The sequence below is a fragment of the Mesoplodon bidens genome (genome assembly GCF_964165515.1).
Source record: "Mesoplodon bidens genome assembly, chromosome: 12".
NCBI classification, from domain to species: domain Eukaryota; kingdom Metazoa; phylum Chordata; class Mammalia; order Artiodactyla; family Ziphiidae; genus Mesoplodon; species Mesoplodon bidens.
The window spans coordinates 89359170-89366553 of record NC_138168.1 but is presented as its reverse complement, the minus strand read 5'-3'; the positions used below and the strand labels follow the sequence as shown (position 1 = coordinate 89366553).

The window sequence follows — 7384 nt, the reverse complement described above, 5'->3', positions numbered from 1 at the left end:
TCATTAGAGAAATGCAAATCAAAACTACAATGAGATATCATCTCACACTAGTCAGAATGGCCATCATCAAGAAATCTAGAAACAATAAATGCTGGAGAGGGTGTGGAGAAAAGGGAACACTCTTGCACTGCTGGTGGGAATGTGAATTGGTACAGCCACTATGGAGAACAGTTTGGGGGTTCCTTAAAAAACTACAAATAGAACTACCATATGACCCAGCAATCCCACTACTGGGCATATACCCTGAGAAAACCATAATTCAAAAAGAGACATGTACCAAAATGTTCATTGCAGCTCTATTCACAATAGCCCGGAGCTGGAAACAACCTAAGTGTCCATCATCGGATGAATGGATAAAGAAGATGTGGCACATATATACAATGGAATATTACTCAGCCATAAAAAGAAACGAAACTGAGCTATTTGTAATGAGGTGGATAGACCTAGAGTCTGTCATACAGAGTGAAGTAAGTCAGAAAGAGAAAGACAAATACCATATGCTAACGCATATATATGGAATTTAAAAAAAAATGTCATGAAGAACCTAGGGGTAAAACGGGAATAAAGACACAGACCTAATTGAGAATGGACCTGAGGATATGGGGAGGGGGAAGGGTAAGCTGTGACAAAGCGAAAGAGAGGCATGGACATATATACACTACCAAACGCAAGGTAGATAGATAGTGGGAAGCAGCCGCAGAGCCCAGGGAGATCAGCTCGGTGTTTTGTGACCGCCTGGAGGGGTGGATGGGGAGGGTGCGAGGGAGGGAGATGCATGAGGGAAGGGATGTGGGAACAGATGTATATGTATGACTGAATCACTTTGTTATAAAGCAGAAACTAATAATAAATAAATAAATAAATAAAGAGCTAAAAAAAAAAAAAAGAAATAGCCATTTCAGTGTCTGTGAATTATCAGGAAAACTCGTATTTTCAGTCAGTAACAAGAATGCACATGTACATGTGTTGGAAAGGGAGAAGTATTCTGAGAACTGGATATTAATAACAAGTAACTATCCTCTGGCCGGGCTTCCCAAGGCCATTCCAAGCAGGGTCTACAAGGAGATAAAGCAACATCCCTTGGCCCCTGGCCCATCTGTACCTCTTGGCAACCAGGACAATGTCCCACCCTGCTTTCCCTCTAGAGGATGCACCTGTGCATGCCAAGGACACTGCTTCTCGCTGCTTCTGGAGCAGGCCCATTCTGTGCTGTGTGGGAGCCACACGGGCTGAACTGCCGACGAGGACGAAAGTGGGCTGCCAGCCCTGCCGGTGCCCCTCCGTAACCAGGAGCCACCTGGGAGAAGGCCTCCCTCCTGTTTGGTGGGTCAGCCCTTGGGATGGGTCTGTGTAGAGCTGTGGGTCTCCCCCAGCCCACGGAGATTTCAGGGGCAGTTCTTTGCTGTCCTAGTTTTGTCCTGGGGGCCCCTCTGCGTGAGCCACAGGAGCAGGCAGAGGAGAAGACGGGGAACACCCATGGGTCCTCCAGAGGAGGCTGAACCTTTGAGTAAACAATATTTGGGTTCAAAAAGAGACCCTGGATGACGAGCAGCAAGAGAACATGGAATTGGGCAAGATGGCGCCTCCCAAGAACGCACCGAGAGACGCCTTGGTGATGGCACAGATCCTGAAGGATATGGGAATTATGGAGTACGAACAAAGGGTTAAAAATCAAATGTTGGAATTTGCTTTCCGATATATGACTTCAATTCTGGATGATGCAAACATTTATTCAAGCCATGCTAAGCAACCTAATGTTGATGCAGATGATGTGAGACTGGCAACCCAGTGTCGGGCTGACCAATCTTTTACCTCTCCTACCCCTAGAGATTTTTTACTGGATATTGCAAGGCAGAAAAATCAAACCCCTTTACCACTGATTAAGCCACATGCAGGGCCCAGACTGCCACCTGACAGATACTGCTTTAACATCTCCAAACTACAGGCTAAAGTCCTTAATTAAAAAGGGACCTAACCAAGGAAGACTGGTTCCACGGTGGTTCAGTGTTGGCACTGTTAGTAGCAGACCTACCACTCCTACCATAGTTCCTGCAACAACTGCAGTTCAAAATGGTCTGCTTATTCCTTCAGTGATTGGGCCCAAAAATATTCTTATTACCACCAACATGGTTTTATCACAGAACACAGCCAATGAACCAAACCCATTGAAGAGAAAACATGAAGATGATGATGACAATGATGTTATGTAAGGAATATAGTGTAGTCTCTATGCATTTCAAACATGTAGTTCGTTTTGAGCCCCGTATACCAAACCGGAACACTCTTAATCGAAAACTTAAGTGTAGATTCAGTTTCACCTTAAACTGTTACATTTCTTAAGGGTACCAATGTATTTTCATTAGGCTTCAACTATAAAAAGTTAAGTGCTTGTTTTTTAATGGTTTCATTAATGTTGGGTCCTGCTACGGTCATTCTATTTTGGGAAGCAGTTTTCTGCACTGTATCTGACAACAGCACTTAAGGTGCAGTTTCTACAGCCGATCCGTGGACTAATCTTTAACAGCGTGATTTCTAATCTATACTTAAAGTCTTCTTTTGTAAGATCAAAGAGTCACTTTTATTGTCACCAACTTTTTTGACCAGATCTCTCAATTTAGCAAATATTTTTGGAGAGGACGTATTCAGAGGGATTCTAAATCCATTTGGAATATATTTAAGCTGTTTCTTGCTGTTCCCTAACCTCCCACCTCCTCAGCCCCGTTTCTAGATCCCATTCATTTTCTGCCCCACCCCCTCCCCACAGGCTTTGGTTTCTTCCTGTTGCTCTTAAATTTAAAAGGCCCAAACTGGAACTTTAGGAATATAATTCCTGATAATACAGCTGTGTCATTTTCATATTTTTAAAACCTGCTTTACATGCCTGATGGTCTGTGGTTCACTTTAACCAGAAGGTTTGCATTTGCCGTTTTTCTCTCCACACCAGAACCGTTGTGTTTTATCCCTTGCCTTCTATGCCCACTGAGCATCACTCTGCTTTTGACAGGTAGTTTGGGGTCAGTTACATTCAATTTCAGTCTTACATTCCAAGTTGATAATACCACCATATTTCACACTTGGAAATTTAACACAAAAGATGCTATAGCTTAAAATCTGCCTTGATAAGTATACCTACACTGGACCTAGGCAAAACCACTGAAGAGCAAGCGTTTTCTTCCTTTTCACCATATGTATATGGGCTTTGATCACTACTGCTTAAACCCCGCTATTGGTATAGTTCAGATTTTTCCAGCTTGTTGCTGACGATGTCACACATAAGATGGGATCAAACCTGAAAGTTTTCTAATGGTTTTCCTTCCTCTGGAAGGCCAACACAGACAAATTAGTGTGATGTGACTTGCGTTTAGGTGCACCCTGCATAGGCTTCACAGTAATGTTGCTAAACACCTTTCCCTATTTTCCATTTATACACATCTAAACATCTTATTGGGAAAGACTGCAAAGCTTTCAAAAACGCAAACGGGCTTGTGTTGGTTTTGTTTAAGTAAGTTTGACATATTCAACATAGGAATACTTCTGCAGAATTTCTAAAATAAATTGTTATATCGTAATTTAGAATTTAGAGCCAAGGATCCTCAAAACTTAAAACACAAGTAAGTTTCATCTTAGGACGGTGCTTGATACATCAAAGAGAAATTGTCCAGTAACAGGGAAGAAATGTCTCATCAAAACTGTGATTCAGTGTTTTTGGATATAAGGAAAAGGTGGTACCAAACTTATAAAAATAGAACTGATCATCGCAGGAGAGAAATGTTCATTATATAGCATAGGACGTCATTACTTGAATGTTCTCAGGGAGGCATGTCCAGAGGCCTAGGTTCTAGTTCTGCCTCCGTTGCTAACCAACTGTGTGACCTTACTTCACCCATATGGCCTTGTTCTCCTCACTAATAGAAGGAAAATAACACCAACCTGCCTACCTCACAGGGATGTTGTGAGCGTTTAACTGGTGTATGTGAAAGTTCTTTCAAAATTGTAAAAATGCCATATAACTCTAAGGAATTGTTAACGTATTTGTTCCAAGATTATTAATAAAAAATTGAACTTATTTAAAAAAAAAAGAGAGAGAGAGAGAGAGACCCACCTAGGAGTTCCCAGGTGGTCTAGTTGTTAGGACTTGGCCCTTTCACTGCCGTGGCCCGGGTTCAATCCCTGGTCGGCGAACTAAGGTACCACAAACTGAGCAACTCGGCCAAAAAACAAAAAAAAGAGACCCACCCACCCCGTGGCTTTTGTGTGACTCGTAAGAGTTTATGAGGCCTGTCGCACACCCATTACCTCACTCAGTTCTCACGGGGTCCAGGGAAACCTGTGGCCCTAGTCTATCTACTTCGACAAATGAGCAAATGGAGAACCAGAGAAGTTAAGTGACCTGCCTAAGCTTGCACAGATTTAAGTGGTGAGATGAAGATGTAAGTCCAGGTCTGATTCCAGATCAGGTGCTTTATATACCTCAAATTTCTACTTCATTTTGATCTCTGATAGGGAGAAGTGAAATTGGTGCAAACTTGTTTCCACAATGAGCATCAGAGAAGTCATCCAGTGTGGTTATCATGTCTCTTTTCTGTCTTTCAACAGCAGTATAACCACAATCGTGATCAGTTCTCCAGAACCAGATGGATTCCTAAAACGCAGAGGCTTGTAACTCAGGAATCCACATGGTGCTGAGGCCCTGTCATAGGACTGTCCCGAGATCGGTGCGCCATCTTCGTGCTGCCCAGGGATGATGTGCTGTGCTGGTTCACGGCCCAACAGGGTACAGCCACTGCTCGTGAGGCTGAGAGGAGGGTGCCCTTCACCCCTTCCCCTTTCCCCACTTTCCTCTCACGGATCAACTTACCCAAAGCATGTGAAGGTTTCATGTCAAAATAGCATCCAACCAGCCAAGGTCTGGCCTCTGGAGTGACCCTAAGGGACTCTTGTGGAGGACATTGCTGAACCCAGATTTTAATTTCAAAGCTCCCCCAAATATGCAGAATGGAACAGGCAGCTCTTCAAACCTTGAAAACACCACCATTATGAAGCAAAGTCGAGATCCCAGCCAGGATCTTTTCATTACGTCTCCTACTCTTTCTTGAGGCCAAAAGCCCAGAGCCCCCGAGTGAAGGTCAAGGTCACTTGTACCTGGCTTCTTCCCTGTCATCGCCAGCAGGCCCATATGAAATTTAATCAGAAAAGACAACATCCTTGCCTGGTGAGAGCTCGCCAGAATGAAAGCAGGAGGCGGACAGAGCCGACCTGGCAGTGACCCTGCAGGTGAGCACCGCGGGGTCATCTAAACTCATCTCCCAGAGCCCGCGCCAGTGACGGTTGGTGCCCATACCATTGACAGCCCAACACCCGGAAGCCTGGGCCCCCTACCAGCGCACTCCAGCAAAAAGATGTTTGTTTTGCAACCAAAAAAAAAAAAAAGAAAGAAAGAAAGAAAACACCTTCTAAAGTGTAAGCTCAAGGTCTAGAGTCTCACTGGCAAAGCTCCCGTTTTAAAAATAGGTACATTTGAAGTGCCTGCATGATGTAGCCCATTAAATGATGGCCTTTAGTCACAGCACTTTTAAATGAATCCTCTGTGTCCAGTGCTGTTGAGGTCAAACACACTGATTGAAACCCTGCCTATAGCCACGATTGCTAAGACCTTAGTAATGCCTACTCTATTCATTTGGAAGTTGTTGGTAAATGTATACACCTGATTTGGGGGAGGGCGAGCAGAATGACATTTGCCTTTGAACTACCTTTGAAAACTGAATTTGCTAAGCATGCAGTATAATAAGAATTGCACAGAAAATGCTCACTCTGAATGCTCACATTCAATCACGCTCATTTATTAATTAAAGAGTTGCCTACAGACATCTGCCTCTCCCTCTTTTCTTGCTCTAGTATTAGAATACTCTGTATTTTTTCTTTCTTTCTTTCTTTTAACATCTTTATTGGAGTATAATTGCTTTACAATGGTGTGTTAGTTTCTGCTTTATAACAAAGTGAATCAGTTATACATATACATATGTTCCCACATCTCTTCCTTCTTGCATCTCCCTCCCTCCCTCCCTCCCTATCCCATCTCTCTAGGCGGTCACAAAGCACCGAGCTGATCTCCCTGTGCTATGCAGATGCTTCCCACTAACTATCTATTTTACGTTTGGTAGTGTATATATGTCCATGCCACTCTCTCACTTTGTCACAGCTTACCCTTCCCCCTCCCCATATCCTCAAGTCCATTCTCTAGTAGGTCTGTGTCTTTATTCCTGTCTTACCCCTAGGTTCTTCATGACTTTTATTTTTTTTCTCAGATTCCACATATATGTGTTAGCATACAGTATTTGTTTTTCTCTTTCTGACATACTTCACTCTGTATGACAGACTCTAGGTAAATCCACCTCACTACAAATAACTCAATTTCATTTCTTTTGATGGCTGAGTAATATTCCATTGTATATATGTGCCACATCTTCTTTATCCATTCCCCTGTTGATGGACACTTAGGTTGCTTCCATGTCCTGGTTATTGTAAATAGAGCTGCAATGAACATTCTGGTACATGACTCTTTTTGAATTATGGTTTTCTCAGGGTATATGCCCAGTAGTGGGATTGCTGGGTTGTATGGTAGTTCTATTTGTAGTTTTTAAAGGAATCTCCATACTGTTCTCCATAGTGGCTGTATCAATTTACATTCCCACCAACAGTGCAAGAGGGTTCTTTTCTCCACACCCTTTCCAGCATTTATTGTTTCTAGATCTTTTGATCATGGCCATTCTGACTGGTGTGAGATGATATCTCATTGTAGTTTTGATTTGCATTTCTCTAATGATTAATGCTGTTGAGCATTCTTTCATGTGTTTGTTGGCAATCTGTATACCTTCTTTGGAGAAATGTCTATTTAGGTCTTTTGCCCATTTTTGGATTGGGTTGTTTGTTTTTTGGTTACTGAGCTGCAAGAGCTGCATGACCTGCTTGTAAATTTTGGAGATTAATCCTTTGTCAGTTGCTTCATTTGCAAATATTTTCTCCCATTCTGAGGGTTGTCTTTTGGTCTTGTTTATGGTTTCCTTTCCTGTGCAAAAGCTTTTAAGTTTCATTAGGTCCCATTTGTTTATTTTTCTTTTTATTTCCATTTCTCTAGGAGCTGGGTCAAAAAGGATCTTGCTGTGATTTATGTCATAGAGTGTTCTGCCTATGTTTTCCTCTAAGAGTTTGATAGTGTCTGGCCTTACATTTAAGTCTTTAATCCATTTTGAATTTATTTTTGTGTATGGTGTTAGGGAGTGTTCTAATTTCATACTTTTACATGTCCCTGTCCAGTTTTCCCAGCACCACTTATTTCAGAGGCTGTCTTTTCTCCACTGTATATTCTTGCCTCCTTTATCAAAGA

General features: G+C 42.4%; 1 pseudogene across 1 annotated transcript; it reads left to right on the top strand.

Annotated features, from left to right (window-relative positions):
* The first annotated feature begins 1558 nt into the window (after window positions 1-1558).
* LOC308626454 (transcription initiation factor TFIID subunit 9B-like) lies at window positions 1559-2300 on the top strand (annotated as a pseudogene). The gene has a single exon. The product of its transcript is annotated as a transcription initiation factor TFIID subunit 9B-like (transcript).
* Window positions 2301-7384: the final 5084 nt, after the last annotated feature.